Source organism: Hydra vulgaris, chromosome 06 (genome assembly GCF_038396675.1).
Source record: "Hydra vulgaris chromosome 06, alternate assembly HydraT2T_AEP".
NCBI lineage: Eukaryota > Metazoa > Cnidaria > Hydrozoa > Anthoathecata > Hydridae > Hydra > Hydra vulgaris.
The window spans coordinates 36,287,501-36,303,005 of NC_088925.1; the positions used below are offsets into that span (position 1 = coordinate 36,287,501).

At 29.1% G+C, this 15,505-nt stretch overlaps 2 protein-coding genes across 2 annotated transcripts in view; both read left to right on the top strand.

The window, feature by feature from the left end:
- The window catches only part of LOC136082069 (uncharacterized), an 8,319-nt gene extending 3,970 nt beyond the window's left edge, over positions 1 to 4,349 (top strand). Inside the window, exon 3 of the mRNA XM_065800647.1 lies at positions 1 to 4,349. This exon is cut by the window's left edge and continues 803 nt beyond it. The gene's annotated coding sequence lies outside the window, so the exon portion shown is untranslated.
- LOC100199675 (sodium-independent sulfate anion transporter) overlaps positions 1 to 15,505 on the top strand; it is a 34,958-nt gene that overhangs the window by 15,987 nt on the left and 3,466 nt on the right. The gene's annotated exons all lie outside the window — the stretch shown is intronic.

Consider the following 15,505-nt stretch of genomic DNA (forward strand, 5'->3'; position numbering starts at 1 on the left):
TCAATGTGGCCCCCTAAGTCATGCCAGATGGCTCACTACTGGCATAAGAATAGTCCTTATGAAGACAAGGAAACATGACTTAACTGATCAGAATTTTAAAAATCTTGAGTTACTTGTCTTATTTTGTTTACAATTTTACTTTAAACTTTTTTTTGACATTAAAGTTGAAGACAGACTTGAAGATGCTTCCAATCACATTCTGTCTCAATTAAGAATTCTTAGAAATCAACCTGTTATAGTAAGAGAAGTTGTGACTCCCTACATCCAGTTAGGCGCTTGGTATGCGAACCATGAAAGTTTATTAATCTCTTTATTATCTAGTAATAATGCAGAAGACCGCAACTTTGCAGTTGACCAAATTTTGGAACAAAGGGGTAATGATATCCTCGGAGACATGCGAATCAGACCAAGAAAAACACCTAAACTGAACTTTGCAGCAACTACTCTAAAGAGCTAGTCAAATGGGAAAATGGTGTGGTACAAGAACCTGTTTTTACTTGTTCGCTCACTAAAGATAAGTTGGTAATGCTAAGATTGACACCTCTAATAACTCCTTCTGTTAAAACTCATACTCAAAGTACCAAGCGTGCTGTAAAACAAGTGACAGTAGCATCCATGTCAGTAGTCGGACCAGATGCAAGAGATGGATATATTAGAGCTAGAGCTCAGCATAGAGAGTTGCTACCTGTTTTTAAAACAAAGAAAGAAATTTTAATAAATTTTCAATGTCAATAGATTTGAAAGATATCTTATTTTATTTATTGTTTTTTTAATAGTGTTATAGTAGTGTTATGAAAATATTATTTGGGTAAGATGGGATAAACCTCCTGTTTTTTGGGGAACCGCATCACTGGCACCACCTTTATTTCTAATGAAACAAAAAAAAACAACTGTTATAAGCAAATTTGTTAATCATTAAAACCTCATTGAAAATTGAAGACCCCCTCCCCTAAAATGTCCAGAATCTGCATTGCTGGTAGGATTAATGCAAGTTAATGACTTTGAAACAAGTATCAAAAAAAATTGCAACTGGTCTAAAAATATTATTTGCATTTAATATTTCATCGCAATGAAAAAGAAGGTCATGTAAAACATAATAAAGGACAAGTGTGACAAATAAGATTTTACTAAATTTTGCAATTTCTAAAATTGCAAATTTGGGTATCAAAACTTTTTCCAATCAAAAATATTTTTAAGTAAACCCTATTTTAAATTTGATTTTACATAAGAATACACCTTTTCTAAAGCTTTTAGAAGAAAAAAAAATTCTCGCTGTACCCTAATATATATCTTTTGTACAAAATTTACTTGGTTAATTGGCAATTCTAAAACACTTTTCTTGATGTGTAGTTGCTCAAAAAAATAAATAAAACATTCAACTCGCTTCCATTTGAACTTTAACAGTAAGTTACTGCAATTTGTGATGTAAAAAAGTGAAACAAATTTTTACAAAAATAAAAATGTCGTTTTCTGAAGTCCACAAGGATAACACATCAGTTTGGAAGCACTTTTTGCACTCAAAAGAACTTGAATTGGCCAAGTGCAAGCTCTGCGACCAAGAATTTAAGCGCAAGGGGGGAACCACAAGCTCTAAAGGAACCACCTGAGGACAAAGCACAACATCACGTTTGCTACTGTTGTTACTCCTGAGAGGAAACTCGAAGTTATCAAACCCATTGATTCATTTTTTAAGACAAAGGATCCTGTTGATGTTGTTTTGGCTGAGCTTGTTTCATGTGATGGGCTGCCCTTTCGTGTTTTCTCAACTAGTCAACTTTTGAGAACAGCTCTAGAGACACAAGGATATAAATTGCCCAAAGATGCTAAATCGATGAAGGCTCTGCTGATGAAACATTATGAAGATATCAAGAAAACATATCAGCAGCAATTTGCAGAAAAGAAGCTTGTTGGTCATAAATTTAGCTTAACCCTTGATGAGTATACTTCATCCAGAAATAGAAGATATATAAACATAAATGTTCATATGGAAGGTGATTATTGGAACCTTGGAATGATCAGGGTACATGGGTCTATTCCAGCAGAAAAATGTTGTGTTATTGTTGACGAGAATTTGAAAGAATTTGGGCTATATTTTGCCTGTGATATTGTTGCAGTAACCACAGACGAAGCTGCTGTAATGAAAAAATTTGGTAGCTCAATTTTACCAGACCATCAGCTCTGCCTCGCACATGGAATCCACTTGGCTGTCTGTGATGTTCTATATAGGCAATCTAGGAGATAATGGCACACCTTAGCAAAACGCTATTCTAGAAGAGGATCAAGAAGATGATGACAGCAATGAGGAAGGAGGATTAAAAGTTTCAGCAGAAGCAGGTGCATCAGCTCTTCCAATGATTGGGGAGGATGTCACAGAACTCATTAACAAGGTCAGAAAATGTGTCAGATTTTTTCGAAAGTCTCTAGCTAAAAATGACATGAATCTGCAAAAACATGTCCTGTCTGAGTTTGGAAAAGGAGCTGCAGCTAATCTTAGATTCTAAGACACGTTGGAACAGCCTATTAGACATGATTTGTTACCCTTAAGAAATGTATTCAAATGTCACTGATTGAGTTAGCAAGCGATATTATGATTTCTGAGATTGAATTTACCACCTTACCAAATCTAGTAAATGCTTTAGAACCAATCAAGAAGACTTGATAGGAACTTGCTCTCATCTGATGGCATTCTGAAGTTCATTTTCAAGCAGCTAAAAAGCCAGGAAAACACTTTTAGTCAAGAGTTAGTTGACTCATTTACTAAAAGAGTCACTGAGAAGAGGAATGCTATATTAGTAAACTTAGTTAAATATCTGAATAACCCTGATGTCATTAATGGAGCAACTCATGACATTTTCAAAAATTCCATGCCAAAGAGAAATGCAATTGCTACTACTGCATCAAGTTTGTTTAATTAATTGTTTGAGCAAAAAATAAATGAGTCTATAGATAAGAAAAATTTGTCAGATAATGAAACTAGTCAGGAACAAGTACAACAATTTATTTCCTTGTCAGAAGAGCTCAAGTTCTCCATCAGAGAGACAGTCAAAGGGGTTTCACCAAATAAACAAAAAATAGAATCAACTTCCAAACTAATGCTCAAAGAAATGGCAGTATTTGAGCTAACAAAAAAACAAACAAGCGACTTAGATTTGTTGCACACGGCTTTGAAGTCAATCCAAGTAACAAGTGTGGAGGCTGAAAGGTCATTTTCTGCAAGTGGTCTATTTGTCACTAAACTAAGGTCAAGGTTAAATGATGAAACACTAAATGCTTTATGTTTTTTATGTGCTTATTGTTATAAGAAATGTAAAATTAACCATTAAAAAGACTTTGCTTGCTGCTCAATTGTATTTAATGTACGTATATGACATTGTTGCTATATATATCTATGTTTTTGCTGCTGTTGTTCCCCTGAAATATATATGATAAAAAAATACACTAGAAAAGTGGAAAACTGGTTTTTAAAACATTGAAAACCGCAGTTTATTCAAAAAACTGGTTTTACAAAAAACTTAAATATTTCTTTTCCCTAGTTTCAATATAAAAATTTGTACAGTAGATATTATTTAGAATATCGTCACTAAACAGACAACACTAACATTCAATAGGGGATTTAGCTAACTAAGTGTGTAAGGGCAGTTATGGCTCCCAATACGCACTCGGCTAAACAATGGATTCAAATTCAATTTACAGTTAGTGTCTTTTCCAACATAAAAATTGTTATTATTAATTGTTTCATTAAAAACAATATTTTCAAGTTCTTCTTCTGTATTTGAATCGTCTTGATAAAACTCTGTGGTGCTTTCTGCATCTGTAACATCTTTATCTTTAAAATCCTCCCCCTCTTCTTCTTCATCTTATAGATTTTTTTGAAATTCCTCTATATCTTTTGAACTTTCAAGATTAAATAATCTCACACTTTCATCCATTTTAGAGGCAAATAGAGGGATTACTAATATATTTAAAAAAAAGATAAACAAATTAAATATTGTTTAAAAGTATAAATAAAGAATATTTTAGTTATAAGTACAAAAGGTTAGATTTATATCCAACCTTTTGTAATAAAGACTTTTGTAATCAATAACACTTTAAGGCGCATTGTATCAATTTGATACTTTAATTTAAAAAAATACACCTACTTTGAATTGAACAATAAATAATATCAAATTATGTCTACAAATTAAAAAATGTATTTACAAGATATAATTTTTTTTTTATTATAATCGAACTTATAAAATGTATACAAAACATACAAGGGCGCAATGTATCAGTTTGAACAAAATGATAAAAATCATATAAAGTGTTTTAAACATGTTTGATGATGTAGAACAATAAAAGAAGAAAAAAAATTAAGGTACTAAATAGCAGAACATCTAGTCATTACTCATAAACTCCTACAAGATAAAAAGGATTGGCATGTACCAATTTGATCAAGCATGCTTAACGGAGGGTTAATTGCTTTATTTATTTGTTTCTATTTTTACAAAGAATTGTATAAAAGTTTTGGTTTTTTTAAACTTGACTTTAATGAAATGATTAAAAATTACTATTTTAAAAATTTTTTTGCAACTTTTTAAAAAAAATGTTTATAGAAATTAAAAATATATTTTTCTGTTCAATATTTTAATTTCACTTTTCAATAATTTAAATGAACTTTGTTCATTTATTAAACAATCATTAGAAGTAATTTGTAAAAGCGTTTTGGGTTTTATTAAAAATAAAAAGTAGTCAAAACACAAACGTAGTAAAAAATAATTTTTGCTTTAAGTTTGAATTTTTTGACTTTTATTTTAAAGTTTATATATTTTCTTTTTTGTAAGGAATTGTTTTGTTTTTTTCTAGTTTTTTGAAATTTTTTTTTCTTAGTTTAAGTTTAGCTTAGTTTTTTAGTTTACTTTAGTTTTTTAGTTTACTTAGTTATTTTTAGTTTTTCCTAGATAAAGTTAGGCTTCTTTTTTCAGCGCATTTCTTAAATGTTTTTTAAAGACTGTTTAAATGTTTAAATCATCAAAATATTTAAACAGTCATGATCAAGTTGTCAACAAAAAAATCATTTGCATGGTCATCAATAGCATTCGATCGCACACCATTCCTGTCAAAGCCTGATTTAGAACATAGTGCAAGTAAGGAAGTATGTTTTATTTAAATTGTAAACATTTTGAATAGTTAGTTATATTTTGTTTCTTGAAAATAGTTTTAAAAGTAGAAACATTGTATTGCAAACATTAAACCTTGCAAAACATAAACATTGCAAAAGTTCAAATAAAGATTATGTTAAAAAATATTTAAATTAAAAATAGTATTTTATTTTACTTCTGTTCAAAGAAATGTTTTTCTAAAAAAATGATTTAAATGTTTTTTTAAACTTAAGGAAATATAATTTGATTTGTTAAACCAAATTTTTTTGTTTCACTTTTTATTGTAAAACAATTTGAATGAAAAAATGGAATGAAAACATCTATTTAAAAACAATTTGAATGAAAAACTTAACTATACTTAAATTTTTAATATTGCGCTAGATCAAGATACAATAAATTTTTAAAAATGTGGTATCTAATGTTTTTTTATTTGATCCTACTCGTTTGGTCTATAGGTTATCGACTCTTATGGTTTATAGGTATGTTTTTGTGCAAATTTGAATTTTAAAGTTTTATGGCAATAATGTTTTAATTTATTAATTAGAACAATGCTATTTATTTACTTCATTTTATTTTAAATGTGTTTTATATTATTAAGGTTAAAAACTGTATAAAACAACAATAAAACAGTGTCACAAAGGTGTTTTCATTAACACAAGCTCTTTATATTGTTAAAACAACTTTGCAGTTTGTTTCATTGTTTTTTTAGCTTTTTACAATAACAATTGAATACTTTTTAAAAATAACACATTTTTATTGTTAGCATGAGTGTATTAAATATTTATTCTATGACTAATTAAAGTGGTTAAAATGTTGTAATATTTGCATTTTTGCTCTCATTTTTTTATTTTTATTTCTTGAAGTACCATGTTAACCCTTTCAGTCCCTGTGACCCGCTAAGCGGATCATGACATTTTTTAGTAAATATGACCACTCTAAAAACAGCATTTGATCACATAACTAGATCACAGCATTTGATCATTCGATTGATTGCATTTTATCTGTACTATTTTATTGGTTAGTTAAATAATCACATAGTAACATGGAACAAAATACAAATTTTGTTCTATGCTAAAAATATAATTTATTAATCCTAACATAAGCAGATGCCTGTTGGTAATAAGCATGCAAAATATAAAGTTTCCATTTTAAAATCGTACAGATTAGGATCTCATCTGCTGCATCTATTGGATCAGAACACTAAAATGCTCTTATATAAAGGCTTATATTTTGTTGAAGCTCAGCCAGGAAACGCCAAAACCCAGGGTGTGCTGTCATTGAACGATTCATCTTGGAGTGTAAGGATTCAGACACGTTGTTAGTACGATAACGCAGGCCATGAACAGAAAACATCTCAGGAGATTTTTGGAGCATCCAATACCTTTCGTAATACTGAATTTTTCAATTTTTCTTTAACAGCAATGACACTGATGGTTAGCTTCAGCTTTTAGTTTGTCAACTTCAGGCCTTACTAAATTGGGTGGTAGGAAGCACATGGAAATAAAATTACGACACCATTTTCTGATGATTGGGTCATTGTTACGAGTGTTTTCCATCTGCAGACCAATGGCCTTAACCTTCTTTTCGTCCAGTCATTAAGACATGCAGAACAGGCAGGATCATTGTTCCAAACTCCAGTGAAATATTGAACAGCTGACCACCATGGAAGATGGCAGGAGCCATACGAAATGCAGCTTCAACAAACAGGATAGTGGTTTCTGAAAAAGACAAGTTATTAACATTTAAAAATAGCTGGGATCTAACCTAATAAAAAATTGTTTTAGGCTAGGTTTCTCCATTTTGATATTGAAATAAATTAAGCTTAAAAATGATTCACCTGACAAATATGTCAGAATGAAGAACAAAGCTGGTTGATTCTCAAACTCTACAAGGCCTTTGTAAATGTTAGAAAATGGATTGGATTGCAACATGTTTAGAACTGCCTCATTTGGAGATTTAGGGTTTGTGCTGTAGCTACTTCTTTGTGCACTCTGTAGAGTTTGTTCACACTTTCTGAAAGAAAGTGCAGCCTTGATATCTTCAGTTGAGGGCTGGATGATATTGTAGTAGGTAAGGTAGCTGTGTAATTAAAGCCATGTCTCGCATTTTCTCAAGAGCTGAAAGGTGATCAAAATTTTGGGGCCTAGTTCCACAAGTGTGACCATGTATTGTCTCAAGTAAATTAGTTGACAAAACTATTTTTACACTTCCGTCACAAAGTTGATGGTGCTTACACTTGAGATACACAAAACCATTGTTATCCTTATTTTTGATGTAGCGAAAGTCCCCTGCAACGTCGTACACAAATGTTTTTGTTTGTCATTTTCAATTTTTCTGTATTCTATTTTGCTATTTTAAATTTAAACAAAGCTTTATATATTTCACATGTATTTGTTGGATTTTTTATGTTAACATAAAATTTTGCAACAAATAAAATATATTATTTTCGAAAATAATAAAAACCTTTTTTTTTTTTTTTACACACCTGTGTAAGTCAGTTTACTGATAAAATAACAAAATATATACTTTTTGGTAAAAAGACGCTAAATATGTTGATGTTTTTTATTTAGTTGTTCTTTTAAAACTTCTCACATGATGTTATTTCTACATGTGTGGCAAATTTCAAGCTTAAAACTGTTTCTTTTTTAAATTTAAAAAAGAAAAAATTTAATTTAGCATGCACTAAAAAAAAATTAACTTGATTATTATGCAATATTATAATATAAAAAATAAAAAAACGAGATAAAAATTCACTTAATTAAAACCTCATTGAAATGTGTTGGGTAAGGTTGAAAGTAGAAGTTTCTAAACCCAATTCAACATCACATATTTCATATACATCACATACTTTTTTTTGTTTTGTTTTGTTTGGTTTTGAATTAAAATATTTTCTAGTAATAAATATTTTTGGTCATATTTGTACATATAAAAATCCAGCTGGTGTCATTAGAGTTAGGTGGAGACATGAAGTATGCTAAAACAGAAAGAAAAAGATACAATGCACTATTGCATAATACTTTTGCAGTTATATCCTTATATAAATTTATTTTTATATCTTCAGCTGATTTGATTTATTATTCTCTTTTTATAACAATAAAGTTTAGTAATTGTTTAGTGAATCTTTAAATACATTTTAGGGTCGTTTGGTATGAAATCAAAAAAACAAACTTTGTGACACTTGCATTTCAGAATCGTTTTATCTTTACTTTATATGCAATCCTTTATAAATATATGATAATTGCAAAAATTTTAACTAAGAATACACATCCGTTTTCGAGATATTGTTATTTGAAATTATGCTGTTCCAACATTTTATTGATAAATAACTTTTGCTTGCGGAATTCACAAATAGAACTCTAAGGGCTTGACAGCCTCAAAAGTTTATTAGTTGATCAAAAATATTGACTTGGAAATTATTGATTTTTGACTAAAATGGAGGCCGTCAACCTTGGGTATAAGGATATACAATTGGGCAACTAATTTAAAAAAAGTATTAGTTGGTATTGTTATGGGTGTATATTAGCCATGTAACTTCAAAATTAAGCACTCAATACTCATCTTTTAAAAGAAATTTTAAAACTGGTTTAATTGGTATGCATGAATCTGACTTTAATATCAAGTTCTCTTACTTCAGTAATCCTTACAAAAGTTCATCATAAAAATATGTAATACAGTCCATATTTTTAATTGTTTAATGAAATTATTTTTTGAATATCATTTTACCAATCCTGCTGATACTGCCACATGGAGGTAGCAAAAGATACCCATTTAGCATTTAAATCAGTCTTTACTTTTATGCCAAATATTAATGTTTTAATTGTGCTGCACAGCCATCGGAAAACATCAGAAGTTTAAATAAGTGCTGGAAATCGGCACACCTTGAACTATTTCCAAGATCCACTAAAGAGGACAATTATTTTTCATGTCAGAAAAAATGAATAAAAAGGTTGGTTGCACCCCACCCCCTCAGATGGGCTTTCGAGATAATCTGGGGGAGTATGGCTCCTATTTCAAAATGTTCAAATACACTAGACTAGGCTCCATGGCCTTGTCTCGTTATTAAAGGTTTCAAAAATATTTCTTATGTATATTTTATTTTTCATAATTATGCAGTTTTTGTGAAAAGCAAATAAATGTTTTTAAATAATTTTGTTTTTGAACAAACTAATAATACAAATGTAATTCACAAAAATGATTTACCTTGAAATTTTAAAGTATCAAAATCATTTATTCAATTTTTAATACAAGTTTGTTTAAACAATGTCACTTTTCAACATTTTATTTTAGTAGAGTTTTTAAAATTTTCACTTTTTGCGACCCAAAAACAACAATGTTCCAACAACCACCAACTAGTAAACCACCGGGGCCCTGGCCCCGGCTAAAAATGAGACTTATTTCAAACCCAGCCCCGGCTAAACTATAAGATTTAGAAGGGGTTGATAGCCGGGCCTTGAAAAAAGTTTATAACACTTTATATATTATAATTTTGTAATATATAAAGTATTATACATTTTTACATTCTAATTTACTTCCAACAAGATTACAAGCAACCACTATTAAGTTATGAGTTACTTTAAAATAGAGAATAAGTAAAAATACTAAGAAATGGTTAACTGAAGACTTGGCATAAGTTTATTTTCTTTTAAATCTTTTTTTTTTTCTCTTCACACCAATTGATCTTTTGGTTCTGTTAGATTTTGGGTGTTACACTTTCTTTTTTTTTTTTGTATTTTTTTTTTTGTATTTTTTTTGTATTCTTGATGTTAATATTTGTATACCACATTTATATTTGTAAACTTTGTATCCCACCTCAAAAAGACTTGGTATCTATCTTAAACAACATATTTTTCCCAATGGTTTTCTGTTATAATTAAAGATTTTTGCATACGCAATTAAATCTTTGAAATCATTTGGTTGCATTTAAATAATGAAAAATGGCTTTTTTTTTTTTTAATTTGTCCCTTTTAATAACCAAATAAAAGTGGGTGAATAAATATCATTTGTTTTCATAGCTTGTTCTGGCTATGAATATTGCCCATCTCTTTTATTTCTGATTGACCAGGTGTCAAATAGTTTATTGTAATTTTTTCCACTTTTCGATTGCTTTTCAAAAAATCCAACACCATATAAGCACACATATAATACATATAAGATATAATGCTGTTCCTGTTTTGCAGGACACAACAGTCATTCCATATGATTAATGTGAAATCATTATCTTCAACTATTTTGTTTAATATTATTCTAAAAGCTGTTCCTGGTTCTGCTTGAAGATGTTTCCTACCATAAAACACATTATTTTAATTTTCTCGTACTAAAATATGCAGTTAAGCAATTATTAATTATGTTATGCAAATCAAATATGACAAAAGGATTAACTTCTATCTATTTTTTTTCCTCCCTTGTTTTTTTGGTGAACATGTTACATGATACTTTGGTTAATGCTCTCACGATTTTTTTAATGCTCTTCAAGATTTTTTTAATAACTCGCAAGTATCACATGTCACTTTTCGGTATATGAAAAGTATAATGAATTTTTTATTAAAAATATAAGTATACATGAAAAGTTTTCCATGTATACCTGTGTTTTCCAGCAGATTTGCATTCTTCTCATATAGCTCAAATATTTTGTGGATGTTCAAACTGGATTCTAAATACTCCTTGAACATTTTAGCTTGGCATTAATGTGAACTAACTTGATAAAATGAGTTGATATGCTTCCTGTCCATGTCTTTTTGCTCTTCTGAAACAGAGTGTGTTTCTTTTTACTTCGATCGTAAGGCTTAGGGGTATTTGTTTCTATATTCATTTTAGAAAGCACATTATATATAAGTTTTTGTGAAATGTTAAAAGTGTCTAATAAAATATCTTGTACATTTGTACTTAAAATAAAAAGGTAATTTCTTTTGGTGAAATTTAAATATTTTTTAGTAACTAACAGTTGATGCTGCAATAAACATATATTTTTCATTCTGAGATAATGAAAAATATGAGTTAATTATTACATTACATGTATACATAATATTCTTCAGAAATTTTTTTTGAGTAATTGTCAAAACAGTTATTTAAACAAGTTATGTGTTTTTTGATCTGTTTTTCAGGTACTTACAACTAACCTAACGCTTTCCTGGTTGGCAGGGTTGGCAAAAAACTGGATTGTTAAATAATCCATCAAAAGAATAATAAAAAAATTTATAAAACAGCTAAATTCAAAACTAAAATCTAATTTGGTTGTTATTTGCTATTGTACTACAGTAATGGAATAGAAAACTTACAGAAAAAAGAAGTTGCATGTTGTTCGCATATTCTTTTAACATGCATTTTCTTCATCTGTCTTAAGTTTTCTTTTATATAAACAAGTTTTTTCAATGTTGGATGATGATACATCTGTTCTCCTGACAACAGATTTTCCAGCTGTGGAAAACACTCGTTCAGTGGAAGCTACTGGAATTGCCAATATTGTCCTTGCTTGGAGGAAGCTACTGGAATTGCTAACATTCTCCTGGCAAAGTGGGCAAGTTTGGGATACTTAAATGATTGGTTCTTCCAGTAATGAAGTATATACCCGTTATCGGCAATCAGTGTTGTTGTTAAATAGCTTTTTAACTCCGCCTTTAATCTCCATTATAAAGGAGGTTCTTCTTTCCAGGTTACTAACCACTTTTCCAAAAGTTTGAACCTTCAAGCTTCCACAAGAACTCCTTACTTATCCAGTTTTTTTGTTTTCTTGAGGCTGTGTCTGTGTCATTGTGTCTTGTGTGTCATCAATCAGGTATTGTGATATGTTGGATGAGGGTTGTTCCTAAATTTGGCCTTCCACATGTTGAACACAGATTCCTTCAAGGATATCTTGGCCTTGTTATTTCTTTGCCCAATGCAATGCAATCTTGATCCTTTGTAACCTGGATCCAACATGATTGCATATGCGTATTTTAAAACTGTAGCTCCATATTCTGGAAACTTGTCATCGTTTCAATAAGTAATGATCAGCGACCTTATTTATTATGAGATTCATCTTCTAGATCAAAGAGATTTGGAATGACATAAAAAAATTGAGACTTCGTTCTTATAACTTGCAAGGTTAGAGAGTTCTTCAAATTTTTTTAATAGTTTAATCATTGTCCTCAATTATTTAAACTCTACTTTATCTGGTATTTTATTGAATAGCTTTTGTGAAACATCTTTTTCAGCTGCAATTTTGATGACAAGCAGTAGCTTATTGATTGATTGTAATTGATGGAGTTCACTGTTCCATCTGGTTGAGCAACTTTTAACTTGTTTTTTTATTGTAATATCTAGAATTTTTGATGCTTTAATAATTAGTAAATCCTTTGACTTCTGAGAATGATTGAAGAAGCCAATCAGACTTTATTAAAAAGTGTCTTGTTAATATGTCTTATTAAGGCATTTAAGTTAACAAATTACGATTAACAATATATTAAACAACCAATTTAATCTAATGATTTACGATTAATAATTCATTGACAATCTATTTAATTTTATGACTATCAATACAACAATTTATTTGCTTTTTCTCATATGAAATAGTATTATAATGAACATAATTGTAAATCAAAAACCCACTAATTTAAGTCATTTTATACCATTTCATATATTATTTTTTTATATAACATTTAATTGTTCAGGTTCATTTTTGTTCAATTAACCGTGTTTGATGCATTAAACAACTTATCGCAATGTATCGAACACGATGAATTGTTCTATGCATTAAATACAATTAATTGATGCATAAATATACAATATATCGCTGCTCCCTAATTATAACCAACATTATAACTGTTATATTATTAACTATTATAACACCTTGATAACACATTGATAACACCTGCATCAAAGAGAACACAACATTAATAGTTTGAATGCAGAGTAATGAAGCTCTTATGCACCAATAGCACTGCTCACTACATCAATAAGAAGTATATTTCATTTATTCAATAGGTACTTCTGGTTTTTCAATTATTTTGATATAATAATATATTATGCGTGTATACCTCTATTAATTACTTCACCGCACAAGTTGTTCTTAGGTATATTTTATTCACCAGTGATGCTTGAGTGAGTAAAATCTGAAAAAGATAATCATAAAATCAATATAATTTCAACTTCAATCAAAAGAAGAAGTCAATAAACATTTAAATTGTTAAAGCAAAGAGTTATAACATTTATTAAGTCAATTTTAATATAGGCATTTAATAATAGTTGTTTAAAAAAACAATAACAAAATATCTTGAAATTGGTATACAAATTTTTTGTTTTTTATCTTTTACTTGCCATGATCTGCTTTTGAAAAAATATCATTGAATAGTTTTATTAAAAGACAGAATGTGATTGGATAGCTTTAAATTTTGTTACTACAAAGACTGCTCCACAAAAAATGCCATAGTTTTACTTCACTTTCTTTCCAGCTAAACTATTATTCTTTATTATTATTCTTATTATTATTATTATACCTTGTTGATTGAAGCACAAACATATTAAAAATGTGTCTACATTCTCTACATTCTCTACATTCTCTGATGTGCATTCTCTACATTCTCTGATGTGCATTCTCTACATTCTCTGATGATTTTTGCAATGATATTTCCACCAACATCTTTGTTCTATTACTGAAGCTATTCATTTTAGCAATAATGGTTTTAAGAAAAATGGATCCCAATATGTGATTAGTGATAAAGCCAAACTTTCTTAGGAAACCTGTCACAGGCCTTATATGATTTATATTTTAAGTTAGCGTGTTAAGTAAAAAATGCGCTGAATAAACATAATGTAAACATAAACTAAAATAAATTTTTTATTTTAATTTAAAAGTGTTTCACTACAAAGAATTTTAAAAAATTTGAAGTTTTAAAGTTATCTAATCTAAGTTTAAATACTTTGAAACTTAATTATTTAAAAATTTGAACTTTTTATATTTTTTAATGTCTACAAAGCAAATAAAACATTTTAAAAAAATCATCCGTTAGTAGGATTTAAACCCTTACCTAATGCTGATATAACAGTCGCGCCTCATAAATAACGCATTTAATCGACCTAAGCACTACAACAATGTGGCAACAAATGAAAAATTATTAGCTTTAAAGTATTGATTGAAACACTTTAATTAAATTAATTAAGTTTGAACTATCACTTGAGATACTTCTAAATTAAAAAACATAGTAGTTTTATGCATTTATTTTCTCTGGTTTATCATTTATTTATATTATTATTTATTTCTCTTTTAATTTTTTGGTTTGTTTTTCTTTTAATCTTCTTTTTAAATTGGATTGTTTTTTTTTCAAAGCATTTTTTAAAACATGTAAATTATCAATATAAGCAAAAAATGCGCGGTCATATAAGCTTGTGGCTGCATGTGTCTCCTGAGAAGGCCTAATAAAACACATCTTTAAGAATAAAACAAATAAATTTTTAAAAAGAATTTGTCCATTTACCGCAACACAATTGGCTACGGTTGCAGAATAAAACCCTGTTGGCTATAAAAGAATAACATGTTACAATCTTGAGGTTACAAGGTTCCAACAGCCGTTCAAACCTTTTTCTTGTCATTTTTTTTTTTTTTTTGTTAATTTTAATTTAAGATAAGTGTTTAACAAACACTTTGGAAATATTTTTACCATAGATGGCGGAAAGTTGCCTAAAATAATTTCTTTTGTTAGTGAACATATTAAGATGGATTTTGTAGATTTTTCAGAAAAGATCATCAAAAACTAAAAAATCTAAAACCTAGCACATCATTTGGACCTGACGGTATACCAAATACTAAAAAAGTTTCACAGGGTAGCGTTTTGGATCCAATGTTATTCTTGTTATATATTAATAATCTACCCTCTGTAGTAAAAGATCTTAATTGCTCTCTAATGTTATACGCTGACGATTTCAACCTATATAGTTCATTTAAGGATGTTGATTACAGTCATGATCTTGCTGTTGCCATTTATAAAGTTTATCTCTGGTCAAAATAATGGCAGTTAAAAGTAGCCAATAATAAATGCTTTACTTATAAAATAGCACCTACTTCATTTTGTAAAGATATAATCTACAACTATTAATTAGGAGATCATAATTTAACCTGGTCTATAAACCCAAAAGTTCTTGGCGTGACCATGGATTCTTACTTAAATTACAATAATCATATTTCAAATATCGTCCGCGTATCAAACAATCGAGGATATCTAATCCTTAAGTGTTTTAAAAGTCGTGATCCACATGTTATTGTAAAGGCCTATATAAGACCGATCTTAGAATATTGCTCTTCGGTTTGGTCGCCAAACCGCACTAAAATGAACAAAATAGTGGAAAGAGTACAAAGACGTTTTACCTAGAGAATTGCTAACCTAAATAACTTTTCA